Genomic DNA, 27,098 nt, shown 5'->3' with positions numbered 1-27,098 from the left:
AGCTAAGGACCCACGCTAACAGAACGGATCAATAAAATGCAGTGTGTCTCCACAATGAAGTACTATTCATCCTTACGAAGGAAGAAAATTCTGGCCTAGGGACTGTAGCGTTGGGAGAACGCCTGCCTGGTGTATCAGAGGCTCTATCTCCAGTCACACATAGAGCAGGTATGGCGATGCAGCCCTCTGACACCAGCACCTGGGAGGTGGCAGCAGAAGGCTGGCTTGGGCTAAATGAGACCCTGATTTATCAAGGTGCGCGTGGGGACTAGAGGTGGAGAAGTTCTTCGTGCTGGATACACCATGGATAAACCCTGAGTACACACTGCTAAATGCAACAAGCCAGTTACAGAAGGGGACAAGGGCAGCATGATCCCACTGAAATGAGACAAATGAGGGAAGAGACAGGAAAGCCTGTAGTGGGCAGCCAGGCTCACTCACTCAGGACGAAAAAGCACTAGAGATATCCTCTACATGAGGTTATGCTTAACAATACAGTCAATGGCAAGAGATTAGAGTTCCTGCTGTATTTTTTGTTTTGGTTTTAGGGTGAGTTCTTGTTTTGGGGGTTTTGTTTTGTCGTTTGTTAAAACAGGCTCAGGAATTCAGATCTAACTTCCCAAAAAGGAATGAAATCGGGATCCTAAAGAGGGGTTTTCCCACCCAGGTTTGCCATGGGTTAGACGAAGCTTCAACAGCACCTAACCACGGGTAAAGCAGCAGAGGTCCACATACAGTTGAGGGATAGAGTGCGGGTACATGGACAGAGAGGACAAAGAGCAGAGCATCAAGAAGGAGCTCACGGTACCAAGCCAGGGCTCTGGTGGCCTACTGTCCTGATTCCTGGGCTGTGATAAACCACTGAGGAAAACCAACTTGGGAAGGGACGGGTTTATCTGGCTTACAGCTCACAGCCCATCATGGAGGGAAGATGAGCTCAGGGCAGAGCCTGGAGAAACGAAAGCTTACTGGCTGGCTCCTGGCTACTTTTATCTGACTCAGGACCACCTGTCTAGGTGTGGCGCCACCTCAAGTGGGAGGGGCCATTCGGTATCAATCAAGAAGATACCCCCCAGACAAGCCCACAGCATGACCTGATGGAGGCAATTCCTCAGCTGAGGCTCCCTCGCCTCCCAGGTGACTCTCATTTGTGTCACAATGACCAAAATCTGCTAGCACAGCAATCTAAACTGGCCCAAGCCGAGAGAAAACAAGCTAGGAAAGCAGCTTTCAAAGGCTGGAGCTGTGGTGTGATGGAGAACCCATTCCATGCACGCTTCCAAATCACCAGCTAAACACTGAAGGCAAAACCACTGAGGCAAATCACTGGGAGTGGTCAGCAAGCAAGAGGGCGTGGGGGGGGAGGGACGGGGAAGGCATGGGGGCAGGCACAGACACTCTTTCTCTCTCTCTCTCTCTCTCTCTCACACACACACACACACACACACACACACACACACACAAGCAGAACCATATGATAAATAAGCAATACAGCAGCTATGAAGTCACCTTCCACTGGAACCGTTCTGGTGGTAAAATGATGTGAAGAACCAGATAAACTATAAAACGCTTGTAAAGGGAATACAAACATGCTATTAAAATAAAAGCCATAATCCTGAACATTCTAGGTTGACAGAATAAATAAATCCTTTTGATGGTGCGCTACAGTTTGAAATGCCCCGGTGGCCTGTGCATTAAAGGCTCAGTCCTCAAGATGGTGCTGTCAGGAGCAGTGGGACCTTTCCAAGATGAGCCATGGTGGGGGTGGGAGTAGGTTGAGGATTTGTCTTTAAGGACTCTGGGGCATGTCAATGAGGAGGAAAGGGGGGGAGGGGGAGAGAACAGCCTCTCTTCAGCTTCCTGGCCAGGAGGTGAGAATTTTTGCTGCACTTCAAGGCCTGCAATGATGGGTTGCCTCACAAGCCTATAACTCGTTCTTGTCCTGGAAGCTCCAAAACTGTGAGCCAAGAAAGCCATTTTGTCTTTTAGGTTGATTATCCCAGGCATTCCATTCTACTGATGGGAATCTGGACTGGGGAGCAGAGGAACATGTGGGAATCGTTCTCATTTCACTGTGCCCATAGCATAGGGACAGGAAACCTAATCAATTGGAAATGAATATTATTAATAAATAAAATCATATAAGATATAGGGTTTGTTTTATAGCTGGTGGGTAGAACAGGGAAAGACATAGCTCAAAGGTTACAAAGTTGCAGTTATACGGGATGAGTAAGTCTGGAGATACAAACAGCACGAAGATGATTGCTTATAATAATACAATATATACAGGTTGTTTTCAAAGGCCTACCTCTGAGGTACTCTTACCACAAGATCACAGCCCGAGAAATGCACTGCTAGGCAATTTCATCACTGTGCAATCACCAGAGTGCACATAAAAGAAGCCTAGTCATACTGTGCAAGCGTGAGGTGTGTTAAATGCAAAGTATAGAGCCGGGCAGACAGTGGAGCACGGCTGTAATCTCAGCACTCAGGGAGGCAGAGGCTGCTGGATCTCTGTGAGTTCAAGCCCATACTGGTCTACAGGACAGCCAAGGGTACACAGAGAAACCCTGTCTCAAAAACCAAAAACAAACAAACAAACAAACAAAGCAAGGTGTAAGAGGCTGCTACAGGGATAACACAGCATACTGCATTTCAGGAAATTGTTTATAAGCAGAACAACATTCTTTTTCGGTATTAAAGTTTCCTATGAAACAGTATGCTATACAAGTGCCACGAACTTTTGTATTTCTACATCGGCATCACCACAGACGTGTGAGGTGCGCTGAGCCACTCACCAGCCATGCTGCTCCACTAAGCAAAAGGACTGTTTTTCAGTACATTTACAGGCTTACAGGACCACCGTGGTAGATGCAGTCAGCCATCAAACCAAACATGGTTGCATAGAAAGCAACAGCAGACCAAGCTTCTCATCAAACGGGCAAGAAAAAAATAAATTACTTAAAACACCCATACACAAACTGCATATAAGCTCAGCAAAATGTTGATGGCTGAAGCTGGCCAGTGAGTATTTACATGGGCTGAGCTGTATACCTCGTGATTTATGGGTTTGTAGTAATTCCTGGACCGACTTTTTCAACCTCTGGAGCACACCAGTAGATGTAAGCTTGCTACCCGAATCCTAGCTACTTTACTAAACTTTGCATATCCTTTGTGCCAGCCCTGGAATGTACCCATTCTTCCTGGACAGCTCCCGCGCTCTCCCTAAGAGCCAAGGCTACACTACAAAGACTGTTCCATTCAAAGAGCAGGGTGCTTCTCACGGAATCCCATTCTCCTCACTCTCAATCTCCTGTGGCCTTATCTGGCATTTGCATATAAAACCATCTATCCTCCTAGACTATGAACAAGGAAGGGAGGTCATCTGTTTTATTATAACATGCCCAGGAGGGGGTAGATGGTAGGTCACCTGATAAATATTTAAAACACAAGACCGAGCTAGCCTGAAGTCAAAACAAGTAACAACCGTTGTCCTGCCAGCAGATAAGGAGGCCTTTCAGGCTAGACGAAATCATCCTGAGGTAATCCTCAGTGCTTTACCTTTTTTCATATACACAGTGGCTGACTTCTGATTGGGGACTTTTCCCACCTTCACGATGGTGTGAAACTGATACAAACTCAGTAGAATCCATACTTGGGAGTTGAAATTGGACTTTTTCCTGGCTCCATGCCGGGCAGGGCAGTGACCCACAGCTCTCACTCACATGCTCATGAGGCGGGCAAGCATTCTACGGCACCTCTGTGCTATTTGGGAGTATTGTGTTTTGTATTTTTGCATCCCACTGTGTCTACTAAACACCTACCTGCACAGATACAGGAGACACTCAACATTTCACTACAAAGCAGGCTGTGTTGGAAGACTTTCTCTCCGACAGGTTACTGAGGTGTTCTGAGCATGTTAAAGGCACAGCTAGCTCTTATGTTGTAGCAGGATAACGATGATGCTTGCTTAAAAGCAACAACACAGCAATGGCAGACCAGGCAAAGCTAGGATGCTCAGTAGATGAAATGTACTAATGAACACAATTAGTGTATTTGCACTACATCATGGGTTTATCAGGCTATGATCCATCAAAAGGTGAGGAGCATTGGAAAGTCTTCTGTCCTTCGTAGCAACCTGTGAAAGCACAGTGAGTCAAGAGATTTTTCTCAAGTTCAGCCACTCCTCCTACTTTAAATTCAGTTGTATTTTGTTGAATTTAAATTAAATTAAATTCACTACTTGGGCCATGGGGATGGCTCAGTGGGGAGAGGCATTTGCCATGCAAGCCTGGAAGACTTGGGTGAAAATGAAAAAGAGCACACTCCTAGACTGTCCTCTGACCTCCACATGCATACCATGGCATGCACATCCCAACAAGCATGGTGCACACACTCATACACACACACACATACACACACACACACACACACTCAGTAAAATAATAATTTTTAATTTAAAATAATCTTGTTTTAAATGTATACATTGAAGTTGTGAATTAAATTACACTTCTGTGATTTTAAAAGTATCTAGAAAAGGCAGGTTGATCTTGTCATCAAGAAAATAACTTTTCTGCATTTGTTTACTAAGAAAGAGAGATGGAGGAGTGGGTGGGTATGTGTGTGTGTGTGTGTGTGCGCGCACACACATCCATGTTGTACCATGTATGGACAGAGGCCAGAGGACAGCATGCAGGGACCAGTTCTCTCCTTCCCCGTGTGTGTGTGTCCAGGGATTCACCTTAGGCTAGCCACCTTGGCAGCAAGCACTTTTACACACCAAGCTATCCTTCCCATCCTCCCCCTTCCTACTTTTGGTTGTTGGCACAGGGTCTCACAGCCAGGCTACTCTTGGACTCCATACACAGCTGACACTGGTCTTACACTACTGACTCTCCTGCATCCAGTACCCAAGAGCTGGGCTTAAAGGCAGGTGCGACCATAACCAGCTTTAGGAAGATAATGTCCTAAAGAGAAAAGCGTGGGTGGTGGTTTCCTGATGATAGAAAGGCTGCAAGCCTTGCCTCCACACTCCACACTGTCAAGCTTTGAACTCCACTCGTGTCTACAAAAATGTAGGCCCAAAGCCCAGTTTCAGATGAATGCAGTGATTGCCCAATCCTGTGGAAACTGCTTGTTTTAGGTTAGAAATTATTCTTATAGTCTCATTAAATACTGCCTGAGAAGTCCTATGTTAATGAGACATGGGCTAGGACCTCTCTCTCTCTCTTTTTTTTTTTTTTAAGACAGGGTTTCACAGTATAGCCTTGGCTGTCCTAGAACTCACGCTGTAGACCAGGCTGTCTTTAAACTCAAGAGATCCCTCTGACTGGGATGAAAGGTATGCATCACCACCACCCATGCTGGACTACCCGATGGACCTCTCTTCTTAACCACAGTAAACCCCAAATCCCAAGCACCTCATTAAAAAACAATGTATAATCAAAATCCATGCTGGTACTCGACCTGATCTTAGCCAAAACCACAAAGCAATCCACATCAGTGCTAGCGGAGTACTGTGGTGTTAATGTGCGTATCTCTTAAACTCATGTGATGGTACAAGAACAATGAACCACATTGTTTCAGTTATCCTTTGTCAACTATGTATGATCCAAAAGGATTAAATTAAAAAATCCTAATTAATAAGCTTTTACATTAAAAAAAAAATTGAGAGGCGGCGTCTCTCATAGCCAAGGCTGCCTCTGAGCCTCCTGCCTTGACTTCCAGAGTGCTAGGACTACAGGCATGAGCCACCAAGGCGGGCTGAAATGGAGCTGGGGATTTACCCTAGGGCACTGTGCATGCTAGGCAAGCATCATACTGATAAAACCATGTGCCGCCCTTCCAGGACGTGGACGACCCCTACCCAGCACATCCCCACTACACAGGCCATCTACCTATTAGTCTTTCGGTGGCTGTCTGCACCATCAGAGCTACTGCTGTACCACTGTCACCGCCATGTCTCCCGCATCAATTACACTTCGTTATTACAAGTCTGGACGTATAGAGGAAGGCGCGGTATGTGTAGCGCTCAGCATTCTCTGGTGCTCAGACATGCACTCAAGTCTCAGAAGAGTACTGGGAGGTTGCACATGAATAAGCTTCTCTGGGAAACGAGGGAGCCTGAGAACAAAGGAGGCCATTGCTTTAAAAGGTGAGCCCGTGAGGAAGCGATGAAGCCATCAGGCTCTGACTGAGCACCTTGTTAAAGAGCTGAAGGACGGGCCCCACTAGCCCCTTGCCTTTCTGTTTTCTAATGTCTGAAAATAAACACCAAGCCACCATCCTAAAATCAGAAAGCGGCCTGCACCAGATCGCAGGCGCCAAAGTATGGATTAGCTGAGCCTCACAACTATACACAATAAATTCTTAAAATTTATTCTTAACAATCACCCAGTCTTCATTATCTCGTATAGTACCACAGATGGACTAAGAAATGCATATTTAAAATATCTAGACATGACCAGCGGCTCAGAAGGTGTTGACATGAGTGATAACATACGACTACACCTCAACAAAACCTATCCAGCCATACAGGCAACAGGTGAATGTGCTGGCTGGGGGGTGGGGGGAGTGTCTGACTACAGGACATCTGAATGACCTTGGGCTGGTCCTTTAAATCGGTTGGCCCTGAACAGTTTCATGTGCAAAACCAATAAATCCAAATACAAATCCTTCCGAGCTATATAAATTCAATATAAGTTCACAAACTCTTAGCTGATTGACTCCACAATGAAAGAAATAAGGCATGTGAAACCCCTTAACATGCCAACCCTTAACATGGTGGTTGGCATGCAGTGGCCATGTCATGAAAGCTAGCAGCTGGTATTAAAATAAGGACTGTTAGGGCTGGCTGTGTTACACACTGCATATATCTGAGTGTCTTTGGTGAGGTTTTTTCTAAAAGAGCGCGGGGGGGGGGGGACGCTTTAAAGTCCTATTCTAATCAGCACTGTTAAATCAAAGAAGCCCAAAATGAAACAATAAATTATGAAGCTCCACATGAAAGGATACGAGCCTCTCAAAAACCAACTAGCTTCGTTTTGCTTTAAATTAGACTTTCAGTGAACCCTCTGGCAGCACTTTGGGAAGAAATCGTGATTGCTGCAACGAATCATCATTCAACACATTTACTGAAAATTGCTAATATCTAAGTTGCAGCTGGGCGAGCAAAGAGCGGTAGGACCCACGTTCAAGGGAATGACGTCAGCGGGCACCCTGGGGGTGCAAGCTGTCCTGGGTTCTGGATAGACAAAAGGTTATCCAAAACCTTCCAGGGCGAAGGCCTCAAACTAGCGGGCCCCTGATCCGCTGTCTGGCGGCGCGCTTTGTTTTGTCTCTAGCTGAACCAGCCTGTCTGTGCTTAGCAATTAGGAGGTCAGAAACGGGAAAGGGTTTCTAGCTTCTGTGGAAAATGAGCAAGGGCCAGCAGGGCCGCGCCTCCATCTCCTCTCATCAACACAAAGGGTATCTGCACAATTCCCTTAACCCCTGTACCAGGACAGGGGACCACAAGCCCTCCAGGGCTGGCCTGGCCGGCTTCCCTGCCAAGCCAGCCTGCGGCACCCCAGCACTGTCAGAGCTCTTAGCACCACAGGCTTTGGAGCTCGAAGCCCCACCTAGCACATCCAAGCCAGCTCATTATCTTAAGGACATGGTTTGTCTTTCCAACTTCGGTTTACCAAATGCAAAGCTGGGATATCCACCACGGCATCTTCCTTGCCGGGCTGGTGTGAGCATAAATGCATTATTACCTGCAAAGTGCTTGGAGCTGAGAGTCTCATCGGCAGTAACTGTTCCATAAATATTAGATGCTACTGCCTTCTGGGCCCCGGAGGCATACGAGTTTCAAATTTCTGTCTCAGAACTTTAATATTCCACAGTGACCTGCCAAATTATTTTATGATTTAAAAAGAAATTGCCTATGGTGAAAGCTATACAAATATAACTTAAGGATAACTAGAGGCGCCAGATACAACGGGACAGATGCATGACTCTACTGTACGAGGGATCCAGACTCAGCAAATCCACACAGCTGGAAAGTCAAGAGCGGTTACAGGCACTGGGGGGCAGGGCAAAGAGGAGCTATTGTTTAAAGGACACCAAATTTGTCTTTCAGACGGTTAGAAAATTCTAGAGATGGATAGCAGTCCGTACAAGAACACGAATTCTTTTAATGTCATCAAATAACAAAGTTGGGAAGAATTAAAACACGAACTTTATGGTTTATATATTTATATATGTTTGTTTATTGTTTTTTTCTGAGATACGTTTAAGGCATGCAATACCACACCATAATTCATTTTGCTTTCCTGTTTGATATTTTTTTCTGTTTTCTTTCTTTCCTCTCTTCTTCTTCTTTTTTTTTTTTTTTTTTTTTCTTTGCAACAGAGTCTTGCTATGTAGCCTTGACTGGCCTGGAAATCGCTATGTAGACTGTGTTGGCCTCCATCTCGCAGAGATGTCCCTGCCTCTGCCTCTGGAGGGCTAGGATTAAAGGCATGCGCCACCATACCTCATAATTAAAAAAAAGAAGAAAAGAAAAAGGAAAAAGAATTACTCTAGCCTATATAATTTGATCTGCAGCAATTTGCTGACATTTAAGGTATTACCAGCTCCTAAGATACTCAAGTGTATTATAAATTTATGTTCTCAAAAACCACATGCCACATATCCCATAATAGTTTTGAAGGAAACAGTATTAAGTGCTTTAACAGCTGTGCTTTGTAACAAAAGCCTTTCCTTTTGGATCTGGGGTTGTCATGGGAAGGAGTCTGCAGCAAATACCGTAGAAGGTGAGTGAGGCCAACTTTTAGTACCTGCCTCGGCAGCGGGGCTGCTGCTCCTTCACCATTGGGCATTACGAACTCCCCGCTCTCTATTTTCTCTCAACATATACATAAACTGGGGGGCTTCCAGCCAGGTAGCACATAACTGGCCGCTCTGAACTGTGGGAAAACAAGCAACCCAGGCATAAAGTTTGGATCCACGCCTGTTCTAATGATAATATTCAAAAGGCACAGACACACTAAGGCAGCTATAAGCGAACGCAAGGACAGTCCCAAATCACCTAAGCTGGTGTTGGGTTTTCTGTTTTGCCTTACACAGGGTCTAGTTCTATGGCCCGGGCTGGCTTAGAATTTGTGATTCTTCTGCCTCAGCTTCCCAAGTGCTGGGATTACAGAGGCATGCTACCACGCCAAGATTGCCAATGTCTTTAAATTTCTACATGCTATCACTTTCTAAGGAGTCTATCTTTAAGGAAAAAAAAAAAAAAAGTCAAATAAAAGGAAATTAAAATTACTTTGAAAACCGGGGTTCAAGAGCACACATAAACTAGTTATATCCTGCATGAATGCTCTATAGCCACAATTTTTCAGCATCAATCTACCACAAATCTTTTTTTTTTTTTTTTTTTTTTAAGTGTGGGGAGAGGGGATGGCAGATGGACAGGACTTAACTTGTAGTTTTGGCTGGTCTGAAACTGGCTATGTAGACTAGGCTGGTCTTGACCTCACAGAGATCACCTGCCTCTGCCTCCCATATGCTGGGAGTAAAGTACAAGCCACCATACCATGCTTTCAAAACACTCATTTATTTTCTTTTTCTTTTTTTTTTTCTTTTTCCAAGTTACTGTTTCTCTGGCTGCTCTGGAACTTGCTCTGTCTACAGAACAGGCTGACCTCAAACTCAAGAGACCTGCCTGCTTCTGCTCCCTGAGGGCTGCATTAAAGGGGTGCACCACCACGCCTGCTGTGAAACATTTACTTCTTAGCACTGGCAAGGAGGTCAATAAGGAGGATTTATAATCTTGAGTCAGGCTGACTCCAAGAAAAAAAAACTCCTCTGCACACAGGAATTTCTTAAATAAATTAGTGCCTTTGGGGCATAAATGATTTTTTTTTAACACTATAAAACTTAAATGATTTGTACATTGTCTGTCTTCTAAATATAGCCCAGTGGCTGCCTATCTATCTTGGTGAGAACGCCATGGCACCTTCATTCTATGGCTGCCTGGTTTGAAGACACCGAGATCCTATAGGTGGCTGTATATTCTATAGGAAAAATCTTGAAAAAGTCATCATTTTCCCCAGTGAGGGCACAAAACATAAATAAACAAACAAACAATAAATAAGTCTAAAGACTGCAAACAAACTAAAAGGAAAACAATCACCCATGATACAATTTATCCTCTTTAAAACCAATGTTTACATCAAATGACAAAGTATTTTTATACTCTACAGATCAAACAGAAAAAAAAATGTTTCAAATTCATTGAAAAATAACCTCAGGCAAAATTATTGCCATCTAAGACATGACATCAATCTACAAGTCATGGGAAAAAAATAAATAAAGAATGGAGAGGTTAATATTTTTTTAAGGACAAATCCGGCCGTCTTGCCCAAGCTGTAAATGTTATCGAATGTTTACTAAACACTGGGAAGAAGGAGTGAAGAGACAAGACAGGAAAGTGAGGCCAGAGCCCTGCCTTCCCACTAATAGGTCCTTATTTAGAGAGAGAACAAACTGACACAGAGTGGTCAAGGAGGTCATTACAGTGGGCCTAATCCAATATGACTCATATCTTTATTCAAAAGGGAATTTGGATATAGGGATAGAGACAGCGAAGAAGCAAGGAGGTCACCTAAAAACCAGAGAAGCCTGGAACAAATCCTTCTTTCTCTGGGCCTCAGAGGGAAACAGCCCCACACCTGGATCTTGGAGCTCGCCTTGCACACCTGAGACAAGAACTCCTGCTGTGAAGGGGCACAGTTTGTGGCACTTAAAGGTAGCTGCTCGCTCACAGGCCCTGAGTCTTAGCTCCAGCTGGCAAGTCAATGTGTGTGACTGAACAAACACAGAGTCTATGCAGCTCAGTCCTCAGGGACATCTATCCCAATGTCTGCAAGGCATCCCAGAGCCACAAACATCACTGCAGTTGTAAGCACGGTTTCAGTCTACAGGAGAAATCTCAAACTCTCTGACCTTTCCTGCAGAGATCTTACCACCTCATTAACACGGGCAACAAACAGGGCTTTGCAATTTACCAGGCTATTACAAACCATGGCACATTATGGGTTAAAACAAAAGTAGCAAATATTTCACGTATCAGTCAACAACAACAAAAACTAAGGCAATTTTCAGGACAGGATTTTTTTTCCCAAGATCAATGGCAAGTCTGTGCAGTTTATAGACCCATCAGGATGGCTTATCCCGTCTCTCCCTCTCGGGACACCATTTTACTACAGGAAGATGATGTAATGCCCTAATCTGTCCACCAAACAATATAGAATGCCTTCAACATGTCAGCCTGTTTCATCTCCCTAAATACATAATTGATTTTCAACATTTTATGCTCCAGTTACCACCCCAAAGCAGACTGGGACCAAGTTCATATTTCAACTGCTTCATCCTTTTAAGTACAAAAGGAGTGATCAGAACAAGTAATAAATGGTTTCCAGTTTTTCGTGGGGAATGATTTCCTCAGGACCTTCTCCGGTTTCTCTGTTACTCACAATCATATCCCTCGTGCACACAACCTGGCTACAGGTAAACCACCACCAATAGAAGAATTGGTTTTTATTTAAACACTGACAAGGCAGACAGTGACATTCCTCAAGAAACAGAATTAGGACCAATGTCAAATAAAAAAATAAAAGTTTAAGCTTGCCTTAAAAAAAAAAAAAAAAAAAAAAACTAGAACTTTATATTTGGGTCATTTTATTTTTAACCACAGTCCTCTAAATGACCTGAATATCCTAACATCCATTCTAAATGACAAGTTTTGTAATTCTTATGAATAATTTAGTTGAGCAAACTTGCTTTACTTGCCGTTGAATAAAAATGTTGCTTCAAAAACTGACAAACCAGTTGTCCACAATATATTTTAGCCTTAATATTTTTTATTTGTACTAGAAAAAAAAAAAAAAGAAGGAAAAAGGTACTTTAAAACTGGGTCTCTGACATGGTGGAGACTTCAATAACCATCACGTCAGGGAATGTCGAGATAATTTAATGTCCTCAAAGCATGTGTTCGCATGCAAGTACAGAGAGACACTGCTATCAGCACAGCCACACACAGCGACTTTCCTTCTCCGTGTCTGGGATCAAATCCAGGGCTTCACAGATGCTAGGCAAGCACAATACCACAGCTGTGTCCTCAGTACCAATAACTTTCCTAAATACTGAATTAAGATACACCAAGAAGTTCACTCTGGCTTGTACCAAACAGAAACCACAGCATCATTGGCCTTGACAACAGCTACAGGCTGAAGGTTTATCCAACTTCAGTTTTACAAAAGCTTTTATCTCTAGTATGAGATAATATTTACCCAGAATGATATTGGCTTTGGGAAATAGAAGAGTATTTGTTACTGGGAACTGGACTCAGTGTGGTTCCTGTTTCTTTTGCAGACAGAGCAACCCCCTAGCTCACCATCTGTGTCTCTTGAGTCCCCACTTCTAGAAGCCTCAGAAACTTCCTGAAGCTTGTTAAAAACACTAAGCAGTGGGAGGGAGTACTCATCGAAGTCCTGGTATAGCCTGTGGTTATGAAAGGATGAGCTACCATGTGGGTGCTGAGAATTGAACCCAGGTCCTCTGGAAGAGCAGCCTATGCTCTAAACCACTGACCCATCTCTCCAGATGGTGAGATGGTAAGCTATGACCATCTTTTTTATTAACCTCTCCCTCCCCAAGACAGGATTTCTCTGTGTAGCCTTGGCTGTCCCAGACTCAAACCCACAGAGATCGGCCTGGCTCTGCTTCCCCAGGTGCTTAGAATTACAGGTGTGTACCACCACACCATCTTTTAAAATTTTACTCCAATTTACATGTACATATGTACATGAGCCTGATCATCTACATGTGCACCATATGTGCACACTGCCTGCAGAGACTGAAGAGAGCACTGGATCTCCTGGAAGTAAAGTTACAAGTAGTTATGGGCTGCCTGGTGCGGGTGCTGGGAACCAAACCCAGGTCCTCTGCAAGAGCAGCAAGTGCCGTGTCTCCAGCCTCTGCTCTGTTCCAATGCTGCAAAGGGGCCCTCACCAGATTCAAGCAGACGTTGAAGCCCATGCTTTTGACTGACTAGCTTCCAGGAATCATGAGCCAAAAGAACTTCTTATTTTTAAGTTGCCCAGTCTGGAGTATTTTGTTATTGTACCAGAAAATCAACCAAAACAATGTAATAGAAATAATAATTTTTAAAAATGAAGTATTTCTATCCATTTAAAACGTAAAAAGTACAATCTGAATTCAGTATGACTCCCTCCCCCATCCCTTTTTTTAATCTCAGCACTGGCTCAGAACTTCAGGAGGGAGAAAAAGAATAGCATTTATTGTCCCTATATCATCACCCTGTAAAATGAGAGTAAGGTGGTATCCAAGACCTCACAATCCTTGAAAATTTGACGTTGGTCTAGGAGTGTATCTCAGCGATAGAATGCTTGCCAGCATGAACAGGACTCGGGTTTCACCCCCAACACTGCAAACATAAATAAAAATAAATGGTTTTACACTTAACTTACTTTTAAGCCATTTGTGAGAAAACAAAAAAATTAACAGTAATTCTAGTCTCCCAAACATTAAATAAATAAATAACCGCCTTAGGAGGCAGAGGCAGGCAGATCTCTGTGAGTTTGAGGCCAGCCTGCTCTACAAAGTGAGTCCAGGACAGCCAAGGCTACACAGAGAAAACTGTGTCTGGGGAGGGGGAGACACCTCTCAGTCAAAACTGAGAAGGAATCACTGATACCCTCATTATGGCCAGCATGACCATTTCTCAACATGCCCTGCTCAGCCGCTTACTGGTGAACTTGTCTGTGCTTGTGAAATGGGAACAGCGATAACCTCACGGGTACCACAGACAGCGAGGGACACACAGCTCTGCAGAACTGCCGCGCATAAAGCGGCAGGCACACACAGGGAAGGCGGCTTAACTAAGCAGGCGGCTACATCCTCAGCCATTCAGAGAGGATACAGCCACTCAGAACCAGCAGGGGGGTTGAAGATTATCCCGGCAAGCCTTTCTTCCACTTGGAGTGAATGAATTGAGGCCTAGTATGAACAAATGATCTGCCAGACATTACTCATGGGCCTTTCTGTAAGCCCTTCATTGCTACAAGCACACAGTCCTGAATGCCGCCCCCTTCCTTGAAACAGGATTTTGCAGATTATACTCTGTAAATTGAAATCCTCTTTTACTGTACAGTCATGATGAGGCCAGGCCCCTGCGGGGCTCTCAGGGCCTCCCCTTCAAAGGATGAGGCCCAGCATGCTTGCACTGTCCCACTGAGAATCAGCATAAATTGTCCCTGTCTCAACCTTTCAGTGAGGCCTCTTCACCCAGGGACACCAAGCAACACCAAATCCTAATTTTATCAGTTTCTACTTCTGTCACCTCTAAGACTCACCACCTACTGTATCAGAGCTTCCCTTGAAGCCACAAACATGCCAACTGAACACACCAACAGCTGGCTAGTTCTGTCTTACTCAGAAGAAAGGACAGGAATACTAAGCATCCTCCAGAACTTAACGATGGCAAAAACTGCGGCTCTGCACAGCGGTCGTTCAGGAAGTCCCTGGAGGAGGGGAAGGTGTCCGTACTTTCAATTGCCACTGGTTATTGAATACCCATACCCCTGTTTCCTGAACATGCTCTTACCTCATCAGCTGTGAAATACCTCTGCTAGACTTACTCAAACGATGCTTAAATATTTTATTTGTGCACAGTCTCGAAAGCCCTTTTGCCACTGAGATCCTGTCAAATTCCACCTTCTTTTCAGATCCAAGCACACTGCTCTAAATACTTTCAAATGAGAGTGGAGCTTTGGGAAGCAATCTGTCATTTATTTTACGCCTGCTTTTATTCCTTTAAATAACAATACTCTGAATTCCAAATCACCAACTCATTTCACGTTACGAGTCCCTGAAAGCAAACTATGGGTAATCAGACATCAGTCACTTGTCTGAGGTGGTTTCTGGTACCACGGGGCTGTTCCTTCCTTAAAGTCCTGCTATGGGATTTTCCCCAAATCGAAAGGAGGGTTTCCTCTGATGGCTCTAAGTCGTGCTATCTTTTGAACTGCAGAAACAAGTAAAGTTTGCATTACGGTGGTTTGAATGGGAATGTCCCCACAGGCTCAAATGTTTGAGTACTTGGTCCACCATTGGGGGCACTGTTTGGCTGTACAGAGGAAGTATGGCCTTACTGGAGAAAACACGTTCCAGGGGCAGGCTTTGAGGGGTTCGTTGTTGTTACTGTTTCGTTGTTTGTTTGTTTTTGAGACAGGGTTTCTCTGTGTAGCCTTAGCCGTCCTGGAACGCCATCTGTAAACCAGGCTGGACTCAGACCTCAGAGATCCTCCTGCCTCTGCCTCCCAAGCGCTGGGAATAAAGGTGTGCGTCACCATGGCCTGGAGGGCTTGGAGGTTTTACAGGCTTAAACTGGCAGTTGACAATCTCAGCTTCCTGATCTGCAACCACGCCTTTGTTCCGTCAGGTGGACTCTAGCCTTCTGAAACCGTATGCTCAAATAAACCCTTCCTTCCCTCTATAAGTTGTCTTGGTCATGATGTTTTATCACAACAATAGAAAAGTAACAAATACACACAATCTCAACAAACATCTGTCATAGAAAACTGCAGACAATTAGTCCTAATTGACCAGCAAATATTCCACAAGAGTAAGCATCCCCTCTAGCCAGGCTGTCACCCCAGTTCTCAGCCTCTGTCCACTCAAAACTCACCAAGCCTGAGGCCAGTGTCGTTTTCCCACTTCCCAGTGGTTGACTTGGCTTCCTTATCACTCTATTCAAACCTATTCGTTCCCAAGAGCTGAAACACCTCCCAAACAAAAAGCCTTTTTGCATGCCTCACGAACTCCGTGGCGCAGTATCCGGCATGAGCAGCTCTGAGAGCATGATCTGACCAGCCCAACAGGACAGCTTTAATCCTCAGGAGTTTGGTTCATGAGCTCTGAGCAGCAGTCTCAGACAGATGGTGAGGGAGCTAGAACTCCAGCTTTCTGCCCTACTCCCCACGCAGCCTACTCTCAAGCTGCTTGACAGTGTATGTCTCTTCAACTTTTCATCCACACACCACTCCAGAAACCAGCAAACCCTCCCTCAAAAAGGACTGTGTATGTCCTCTTCCAGATCACTGCCATTCTCAACCAGATGTCTCCAAAGTAGAGGGTAGGAGGTTACGGCCAAGTCAATCAAAAAGAAATAGGATATTTCCTCATTTTACTTATTTGCCTCATTCTATTGTTTCTATTTTCATGTATCTTAAATGTAAATACCGTATCACAGAGCAAATACATGACTAAAATTTGTACCTAGACAAATGTTTCAAAACTACTGGCTAGCCAGTCACAGTGGCAAACACCCACAGGCCCAGACATCCCAGAAGCAGGTGCAGGAGGATTACTTGAACCTAAGAGTTGAAAGTTACCATGGGCAAACAAAATAGCAAGATATTTAAAAACAAGAAAAAAATAAACGCTACTGGACAAACGGTAACACTCTTGTTAATTGACTTTTCTGTTGCTCTGACAAACACCAGGACTGGGGGCTGGAGAGATGGCTCAGCAGTTAAAGAGCACTGGCTGCTCCTCTAGCTGGCCCCGGTTCAATTCCCAGCACACACATGACAGCTCACAACCGCCTGCAACCCCAATTCCAGGGGATCCAGCCCACCAGACATGCAAGCAATGCACATCTCTGTGCATGCAGGTGAAATACCCATATACATAAAACACAATAAACTGAAAAAAAATGTTAAAAGCCACCATGACCAACAGCAACTTCCAGAAGAAAGACTGTTCTGGCTTAAGGTTTCGGAGGTCTCAGAGCCCTCACAACAGCAAGCCACAAGCATGGTGACCAGAGCAGGCAGCAACCACAGACAGGAAGCAGAGAAAGGGAACTGGAAAGGGATTGAGCTATAAACCCCCCAAAGCCCACCCCCAATGACACACTTCCTCCAGGAAGGCTGCAGCATCCCAGCAAACAGTGCCACCAGCTGGGAAGCCAAGTGTTCCAATTCCTGAGACCGTGGGGGACAGTTCTTACCCAAATTACCATAGTGTTCTATAGACAATTCCAAAGAAATCAATGTACTATAGCTGAGGTCATAAAATGTTTTGTATTCATACGGTTTAGATAGTAACACAACACTCTTACCCCTAAAAATCATACTTCATTCCTGGCTTTCCTACTATATAGTTAAAATTACTTTTATTCAGGCCTACTCTTAGAGACAGCTCTATAGATAGAGACAGAGAGACAGACAGACAGACAGACAGACAGACAAACAGAGAGGTGGCGGCTAGAGAAATGCCTTAGCCATGACTGGTACTTTTGCTGACACAGGACCCAGCTCAGTTCTCAGCACTCACACGGTGGCTAACAACTCCTTGTAACACTAGTTCTGGAAGACCCAATTCCCGTTCTGACCTCCAACAGTTCCTGCATGCAAGTGGTGCACATATACCCACTGAGGTACACACACAGGTATACAGATATTTGTGTGTGTGCGTGTGCGTGTGCGTGTGCAGTCTTTATTTTAAAATTAAAATAATCAATTAGACAGCTCTTAAAAATAAATGACACCTAGGACTAATTTTCAAACACATGAATGTAGTACTTATATATGAATTGTTCTAAGTTTTCAATCACTTAATGCTTTTGACATTTAAAATACGTAAAATTGTGTGCATTTTTCTAGAATGATTAGGATTTTTAATAGGTAGGGGAAACTTTTTCTTTTTCCTTTCTTTACTTGTCCTTCCTTCCTTCCTTCCTTTTCTTCCTTCCTTCTTTCTTTCTTTGTATTTTGTGACAGGGTTTCTCTGGGTAGCCCTGGCTGTCCCGGAACTCAATCTGTAAACCAAGCTAGACTTGAACTCAGAGATCCACCTGCCACTGCTGCCTCAGTGCTAGGATTAAAGGCATGCGCCACCACCGCCCAGCAAAGGTGAAAACTGTTTTTTAAAGATTTATTTATTTTATGGGTATGTGTGCCACGCGCATGCAGGAAAGCTTGGGAGGCCAGGAGAGGGCATTTCTCCTCTAGAACTGGAGTTATAAACAGTTCTGAGCTGCCTTACACAGGTACTGGGAACCAAATGCATGTTCTCTCTGCAAGAACAGCAAGTGTTCTTAACCACTGAGCCACCTCTCCAGGCTAGTGGTTCTCAACTTTCCTAATGCTGGGGCCCTTTAGTACAGTTCCTCATGTGTGGCAACCCCAACCATAAAATTATTTTTATACAACCATATAACTATTTAAGTTTGTCACATTTCTGAATCGTACTGTATATATGGTTTTTTTTTTTCTGATGGTCTTAGACAATCCCTGTGAAAAGGTCATTTGACCCCCAAAGGGGTCACAACCCACAGGTTGAGAACTGCTGCTCCAGCCCATGAAAGCAGCCTTTCATAAAACTTTTATACTTTTATAAGACTCAAAACACTTCTATATTCAACACTGACCTTTTTTTAGAATCTTTTTCTTTCTTAAATTTTTTAAATATTTTTCTAATTACATGTATATGTGATATGGAGAGGGTATGTGTACATGAGCACGGACCCCCGCCAAGTCCAGAAGAGAGCGTGAGAGCCCCTGTAGCTGCAACTATAGGCAGCTGTGTAAGCTGCGCGTGCAGGTGCTGGGAGCCTAGCACAGACCTTTAAGGTTGGTAGGTGAGCTTAACCCCTTACTGTCTCCCCAGCTTCCCCAAATACTGTTTTCAATGAAGAGGTTCTGGGGCAAGCCATCATCCCTGCTACTCTGTCTACCAATTCTCACAGCCTTGAGCAATCATTAACTGTGTGGCTTTGAGTGGGTCAGACAACGCTGCCCCCACCCCCCTATAGGAATTCCTATCTAAATTCAATTCACTCTCGGTGTCAGGAATGGTCTTGGCTGAGAGATAAAGGCGTGAAAAAAAAAAAATCCTCTTGCAAAAGCCCATTAAGTAATTCCAAGAAGCAAGGAAGATTAAGTCATTATAATATTAGCTCCCCCTGGAGGAAGGGGGGCAGGACTGAAATCAAACCCAGAAGCCCATCTATGCTAGACAAGTATTTTACCACTGAGTTACAGTCCTAGCCCCCAAACCAGCCATAGTTATTTTACACAATGAAGGACTTCTTTAGTAACTGTTTCTTTAGTCCTGTTTTAAAGGCAAGTTTTACCTGGCCTCCTGATGTGTCTTAGCTGATGAAAAGCCAAGGACACAAACTACTGATGAAAACAGGACCCAACTGAGCCAAGATACCCTCTACCTCTCCTTGCTGCAAAGCTCTACCGATCCTGGGAGCCACTGGGGGTAAAACTTCACAGCCAGAAAGCACAACCTGGCAAATGATGGACAGCAGCCCACAGAGCACTGTCAGGATCCTCAGAGCATCTCAATGATGCTGACAAAGGTCTGTTTACACCTGGAGGTTACAGCCGACAGGCCGGGCGGGCACTGCGGAGACTCTGACAGCTGCAGAATTCAACTGCAGCACAACTCAATCCCTCACGACACTGCTCATTTCCAGGCTGCCCTTGCAGGATCTGCCACAAGCCATCTTTTTATTGATTCAGAATGATTGCATAATCACAGACTTGGTTTGCTACAGTCACCTTCGGTTCACAGGAAGCATCCTCCTCAACACAGCCCACCGCTCAGCACAGAATTTCAAAAACCACCAACCAGGAGGCTAAATGAACCCTGCTGGGTCCAAAGCAAACACATGAAGGAAGATGATAAGAGCCACTCCAGGGAGTACTTCCCTCATAAACAGCTTAGGGTTCACCATAAACACCTCACTCAATCCAAGAACCCAAGACACCTTTGTACCAATATCACAGTGATCACAAACAGCATTAAGACTGGACATGCCTTGCTCGTTCTAGGTTACAACCTCAAAAATGTTCACAAGGAACCTATAACCATTCAATTCCTAATAGAGTCATTCCACACTAGTCTGCCAAAAAGAAAGAAAACCCATCACAGGAGGTCTCAGTTTGCCGAGGGTCCACAAAGTGGGACGGCTGGCCAGGGTCACAAAGTGGGACGGCTGGCCAGGACCTGACTTCACACCCGGGCTTGGCTACTGGCAGCAGAGAAATATTCAGGCCTCCTCCTCCCTATACCCATCTCCATGCAGTATCAGGTTCTGACTGCAGACTCAGTGGGTACAGCTGCCCCCGTAGAAGGTGGCAGGAAGGAGGTGCACTCAGGAGGAGCATGAGAAAGGGGGACAGGTGAGCCGTTTATTAGCTCAGACTCGTCCTGTCCAGCCACAGGTCCCAGTCCGGGAAGAATCTACTAGCAACTAGTCATCTGTAGGCAGCAGACTCCCCCACACACTCTATAACCTTGACAGTTCCACGGCAGCCCTGCCGAGTCCAGACACCAAGACCAGGCTCTTCCATCATGCTCTGACCCACGTGCCTCCTCCCACCTTCCCCTCCTCATCAAGCATTCCTCTTAACACTCACAGCCCCCACCCCCTACAGTTTCCAGAATCTTCTCTCTGGTTTTCAGCTCTCTGCGTAGGGGCGGGAGCCTCCAACAGCCCCAGCCTCATCACTTTCTAAAAGTGCAACCTTAGGCAAGTTATATAATCCCTTTAGACTAGGGCCGCTCAATCTGCGCAGCGGGGCTGACCTCATCCCTCAAAATGAGGATTAAATGAAAACGAGGCATACAGCACTTAGCAAAATCCCCTGCATTCATTCACATATTTGCTAAGTGCCCACAGCGCAAAGGAAGAGGTTTTATAACTGGGGGTGGCTACCATTCCCTCCCTCAACTAGCGTACTTTTTCATTAATTATTTTCACTTTATGTGCATTGGTGTTTTGCCTGCATATATATGTCTTTGTGAAGTTGTCGGGTCCCCTGGAACTGGAGTTACAGATAGTTGTGGATGTCATATGGATGCTGGGAATTGAACCCGGGTCCTCTTAACCTCTGAGCCATCTCACCAGACCCCACGATCGTACTTTCTATGACAGAAACATATTTTAGCACTTGTAAGCCTGCAGTCGGTACAGCGGTACAGATGCATGCTCGCACAGTCCTTAGCCATCACATCTGAACAGAGTGCTTCCACCTGCTGCTGGAATTCTGTCTCTGAACATGAACTCACCTGCTCAGCCAAAGAAGCACAGGCAGACACAGGCCTAGACAAATGGAACTTCTTAAGCCCACTGCCCCTCTAGCGACGAGTGATCACTACTCCTCCTTCGGTGCTCCCCTACGCATGTCATATAACCCTCTACCCCCAATTCTCGGTGGGCACCTACCTATTTCCAGTACCTTCTCATTCACCGGGGGAACACGGTACGGGGGTGCTTAAGTCACAATTCTCTCTCCTGTCCTTTTACCATATGTCTGTATCCAATAGTCAGCTCCTAAAAGGAACAAGGACAATCTGGATTAGAATACCAACTCCAATTCTTGCCTCACCTTGTGGCCTGGAGCATTTCTTCCCCTCTCTGGGCCTCCATGCCCCATCGGTAGGTGAGGATGAGCTATTGAGATGCTGTTTTCCTGACACCTGAGAGCCCTTAGAGCCGAGCCCAGCACCTGAAGTGACTGTCTTTCATCACACCCACCTCCCGCTCAGGAATCTATGCTTTATTACCAGGCACACTTTGTAGCCAACAGTGTCATCCTCTGCTTCCCACAAGTTCCACCCCTCCCGGCCGGCACAGAGTCCCTCTCCCAAGGTCCTGGCTCTTTGGTGGTCCCAGAATGTGTCCTGTTCTTCACACTCAGACCTCATAGATTCCTCCACCATGGTCCCCTAGCCATCTCTCTCCTCATTCTCCATCCAGTCTTCTTCACTGGTCACAAGGCGGGAATCAGACCAGGATTCAGCTTCACATCTACACTCTAAAAGGCCCTCAGAAAGAATCTGTGCTGCTGCTTAGAGCCCTGGAATTCTCAGACCCAGATGAGGCCTTCAAAATGACTAAATTGCCCCTCCAATTGCCCTGGACAACTGCCCCGCACTTTCCTCACTCCCTCCCACTCCACCCAGAAATGCAAAGCCACTATGCCCCACCTCCCTGCCTCTCTGCTCCTCACTAGGATTCAGCCCCAGGCACCTCCCCAAGTTTCCCTGGGACTCTCTTCTAGGCCTGGACCATTGTACACACCCTTCTGCCCCAACCTAGATAAGTACACCAGCCATTTACAATCCAGGTCTGCCTGGGCTCCCGCTGGGCTGGCCCACAGGTCACTCAGGGGTGTCGCCCTCTGCCAGACCCCATCCCTCACCTACACAGTTCCCAGAAGTGCAGCACAAAAAGCATCTCCTCCAAGGAGCTAGTCCTCACTCCTCCTCCTGCCTCCAGCCCTTTGCACGCCTCTAAGAACACTTCACTACTTCCTACTGACTGTGCCTCTTTACCAGGGCACAGAGCTATGCCTGGCATGAACTGCTCAATAAATAAGCCAATGAGTACTGCAGACCCTGCTTTCCACTCTGATGTTTTGTTGAGATGGTTTATTAAAAACTGCAATTAAGACTCATAAACCCACCACTTATGAGCAATGCTGTACATTTTCTTTCTCTGAATTAGATTAGGAAACATTCCCTGCCCTTGCCTTCCCAGAGCAAATATATTCCTTTGATGGAGAAAGAAAAAAAAAAAAAAAAAGACCAGAAACAAAAACATTACTTCCTCCTCAACAAAAACCAAAAATAGCAGCACAGCTTATACAAAGTGCCATCTGACACTGGCTTTGGTAAGGTAAGAGGCAGTTGTGCGAGCCGAGAGGAGAAAGGGAAGTTTATGTTGGATGACCACTATGTGACACCAACAATAGCCACATGCTATACAAGAAAGCTGACAGAAATAATAAATCTCAGGGCTGTGCGTAAGGCAAAGGGAGAAAGGGGAAACGGCTGGCTGCAGTGGAAATTTCCTTCCTTTGTCTAGTTTTCCTTCTGGTATGCCTACCACACCAATTTCTCAATAGTGACTTATGACAATTTCATTTATAGGAAATGATTTCAAAGGGCCCAGGGAGCTGCAGATGGTACCTCAGGGGCCCATCTGTTTGAGGATGAAAGCATAGCACACACCATTACATCACTCTGACCTTCCTCAGTAACTTCCTATCTGACAAAACCTAGATGTTTGCTCGGTCAACAAGATATTTGTGTTTGTCTCCAGCCTCGGGCTTTGGTTCCTGATTAGTTTTGAAATCATTATGCATCCAAACTGAATAGGGCCACTGTTGGCAGCTGGAAGGCCATCCTCTGGGCACAGCCCCAGCTCTGTGGGCTTTGGGGTGACTGCTGTCCTTTCTGCATAACTGCACTCTCGGATGGACCGTCCTCCTGGCCCCTTCCACAGTTAAAGCTGTTCTCCTCAGCATCCTCTTTCCCCGGGCGACCCCGGAAAAGGGAAGAAGGGTGTAGCGAGGCCTCAGGCTCTCCTCAGATAAAGGCTGTACTGCAACACACTACTGCCCCAGCCCGCACTCCCATCCCATCCAGTCCCCTCAACCCCACTACAAGACAACTATTATTTCCAGAACACTCACAGACCCCACAGTATCCCAGTGCCCACGGCACAGCTAAACGTCAGTCAAACAGGCTCAGATGACCACACACACCTTTCATCACTCTAGGACATGGAGCAAAACCTTCATCCTCTTAAACCCTTCATCCTCCACACTCCACAGGGCACAACCAAAGATGCAGTGTCAACTGTGAAGCGTGGGACCTCCTGGACAGCTACTGTGCAAGGCTACGGAAGAGGAAGAAGACTAGTGGTATTGGGAGGGGAACAAAATGGGGGTTGGATGAGACAGAATTCGGACAGAATATGTCACATTACATACATTACATACATACATGATGAAACCCACTACTACGTATAATGAATACGTACCAATAAAAACATTTTAAAGAAGGGACTGTTCTGTAAACAGGCCGGGAGGTATTGGGGGAGGCCTGTGTGCTGCCATTTGCTCCTTTAAAGGACTCTCTAAAATAAGATGGAGATGGGCAGATATGCGATAATTCGAGAGGAAAATCCCAGTGTCGAGGAGCACGGGTCACATATTTCGTAAAATGATCCTCAATGAGGTTTGTCTGGCTTTTTTTTTTTTTAATATAACAAAGTTTATTTAGCAAAAAAGTTTTACATGAAAATGAAAATGTACATGACCCAATCCCATGGCATAGTCAAAGATGGTCTTTGGAGAGAGATGCGGACTCCTCTGCTGAATTCACAGTTCTGGTTTAGCCTCTTTCCAAGGCTTCCAACACGACGCTATTTCCACGGTGGACCACCATTCCAGTGTTATTCCACCGCCCACCAGCGGTCACCTCCACACACCCAACAACCACAAAGGGACCAAAGCCCCACTGTATTCACAGATAACTTCTTGTCTGCAAATTTCTTCAGCTCTGAAGGGTGAGCCTACCTCATGGTGACTGACTCCTCAGTGAGCTCAGTGCAGTGGCAAAGGCGTGGACCCATCTGACATTTTTTTTTTTTTTTTTTTTTTAATGGTTGCCCTGGCTGTGGGTTTGAAGAGACAGCAGAGGAAAGTCCTACAATCACTGTATGCCCACACCGTCACAGGATGGCTAAAGACCAGGTCAGCCTGGACTGCTTGGCTCTAAGCTTTCTTCTCCCTTCCCATCCTCTGTCCTCGCTGAGCTGGAGGGAGCAGGAACTTCAGCTTGGGTTCCTGAAGGAAAAGTATCTGCAAAAATTATTTGAAATTCTTCCAGAAGAGAGGCATTTCCTGACTTAGTATAAATTTCTCGTCATGTGAACACACACATTATGCTTTGGATTATTATGCAGTGCCACACTACTTACTCTGTTGCTAAAGTTAGCTCTGGCTATTAAGAGCTCCCTCTTCCCTTCACACGCACATGTCCTTTTTTTCCTTTTTTTTTTTTTTTTTTTTTCTTCTTCTTTTTTTGAGCACTTCCTTAAATTCTGGCCCACACAAGATGCTCCAGATCTATAATTACACATTTTTCCAAGGAGTCTGGGTCACTGGAGAATGGCACGAGTGGAATGACAATATGGGTGTATCTATCACTAACAGAGCGTCATGGCTGCATGTATCACTTACACACATTTACTTATCAACTCTTTACGGGTCAGTATTTACTTAAGCCCACACCTGGGCCTCCAAGTCTAATCCCACCCAACACAGAACATCCTACCCTTACACACAATCACTGGGAATCATTTGAACACATATTGGGATGTGATAAAATATATCTATATACCACACCCGTGTACAAAGAAATTATGTAGATAAATAACAACAAGAACAAGAATGGCATACCATTTAGCATATGCCTAAGAAAAGGAAAACACTGAAGGACCCGTACGCCATCAGCATCTTTGCCAGCTAGAGTGCGATGTGTTTGTTTTTGTTTTTTGCCATTCGATTTATACTCAAAACCCCATTCTTCAAAGTGAAGTAGGTCCCTATGCCTTGTGTGCCAGATCTTCAGTGTCACAGCTAGACTCTTCTGCCACTGTCTGCCTCTCAGCACACACACGGCACACTCACAGAGCTACCGCCTAGCGTCTGAGCTAACCAGATCCGAATCCACTCACTTCCCCCGTGCCTAATCTAACTAGCGTGCTGTGCACAACCCTGGCAACACTCCTGGGGCACACGTGTTCTGCTTTACCCTTCATGCTGCAATTCTCTGACCTGCAGGGCTTGCCCGGCACCTAGCTCAGTGCTAGGTGAACTGGAACACAGAGATGCTCAGCTATTAGAAAGATGGACAAGCGGCACAGACTTCCTCATCTTACGTTAACTCAATGCAGTTTAATGGCTGGAAGACATTCAACCAAACCTGAAAGACAATTTCTCTCACAGTGTTACCTAAAGTTCATTAATAATAGTTAAAAATTTAATATTGCTCCTAATAGACTAAAGAACAAATTACACAACTGTTGGAAATCATTTGAACACATATTGGTATGAGGTAAAAATATACCACACTTGTGTACAAAAAAAAAAAAATATGTAGCTAAATAACAAAAAAAGAATGGCATGCCATTTAGCTTATGTCTATGAAGGGAAAGACATTGAAGGACACCTACAAAGTTATTTTTAAGCTCCTTTTTTCCCCCTTGTCCTTAAATTAAAACTAAGAAGCCTATTTGCTATGTGGAAAACCATACAGGAAGATTCTTTCAAGACACTGAGCTTATATTATATTATGAAATAAAAATATTTTCAACAACAATAAATCAATAAATGAGTATTTGCAAGTAGAAAAAAATAATTAAAGAACACAAGGACATTGACATGAAAAGGAGTAGGAGGGAAAAAAAAGACACTGAGAATTGATCTCAGCAAAGAAGAAAACCAGCTCAGTGGTGCATGCCTTTAATACCAGCATGCAGGAGACAGAGGCAGGTAGATCTCTGTGAGTTTGAGGCCAGCCTGGTCTACAGAGGGCGTTCCAAACCCTTTGGGGCTACACAGAGAGAGAGAGTCTGTGGAAAGGAAGGAAAAGGGGAAAGAAGGAATGGGGACAGGGGAAGAGATGAAAGGGAGGGGGGAAAGGGAGGGGAAGGGAGGGAACGAGAAGAGAGGGGAGAAGGGAGGGGAGGGGAAAGAAGAATCTGCAGCTGTGTTGTGAACTAGGAGCAGTTTCCAGGGCAAGGCTAGTCAAATGCAAGGAACAAAGCAAAGGTCCAAGGGGCATGTGCTCAGGTCACTGTTACCCAGCAGGAATACCTCAAAAGTAGGTCAGAGTGCATCACCACTTTCTACAGAGCGCAACTGGGGGCTGCCAGAACCAGTCCTAAGAAAGCCAAACTTAAAAGGTTAGAAAAGGCTTAAATGAAGGCCGGAGAAGTATCCCTCTGCCTTGAGGATGTTTCGTTACCCATGAAAATCTAAAAAGCTCCTGGGCCCTAAGGTCCACAGGAAGCCCCTCATCACCTGCCTTTCTGGCCACACCCTTGGGGGCAAGAGAGGTGGGTAATCTGTCTCCACCAGGTCTAATAAAGCTCAAGTGGCTGTTACTGGGTTTAAAATTTTTACACTGGAATTTGCAGCCCACCCCCTACAAAAAAG

The 27,098-nt window shown here is 45.1% G+C and overlaps 1 protein-coding gene and 1 pseudogene across 6 annotated transcripts in view; both read right to left on the bottom strand.

Moving 5' to 3' along the window:
- Nucleotides 1-27,098, bottom strand: part of Tanc1 (tetratricopeptide repeat, ankyrin repeat and coiled-coil containing 1) — a 226,287-nt gene that overhangs the window by 170,590 nt on the left and 28,599 nt on the right. For 5 of the 6 annotated variants that reach the window (XM_021638947.2, XM_021638975.2, XM_021638983.2 and 2 more), the window contains exon 2: nucleotides 21,311-21,418. The exons of the other annotated variant lie outside the window; for it this stretch is intronic. The gene's annotated coding sequence lies outside the window, so the exon portion shown is untranslated. The remainder of the gene's footprint in view (nucleotides 1-21,310; nucleotides 21,419-27,098) is intronic. 6 annotated transcript variants of the gene reach the window in all.
- Nucleotides 21,430-24,457, bottom strand: LOC110549864 (small nuclear ribonucleoprotein G-like; annotated as a pseudogene).

Source organism: Meriones unguiculatus, chromosome 8 (genome assembly GCF_030254825.1).
Source record: "Meriones unguiculatus strain TT.TT164.6M chromosome 8, Bangor_MerUng_6.1, whole genome shotgun sequence".
In the NCBI taxonomy this organism is placed as follows: domain Eukaryota; kingdom Metazoa; phylum Chordata; class Mammalia; order Rodentia; family Muridae; genus Meriones; species Meriones unguiculatus.
The sequence above is the reverse complement of the archived record's forward strand: the minus strand, read 5'-3'. Positions and strand labels throughout refer to the sequence as shown.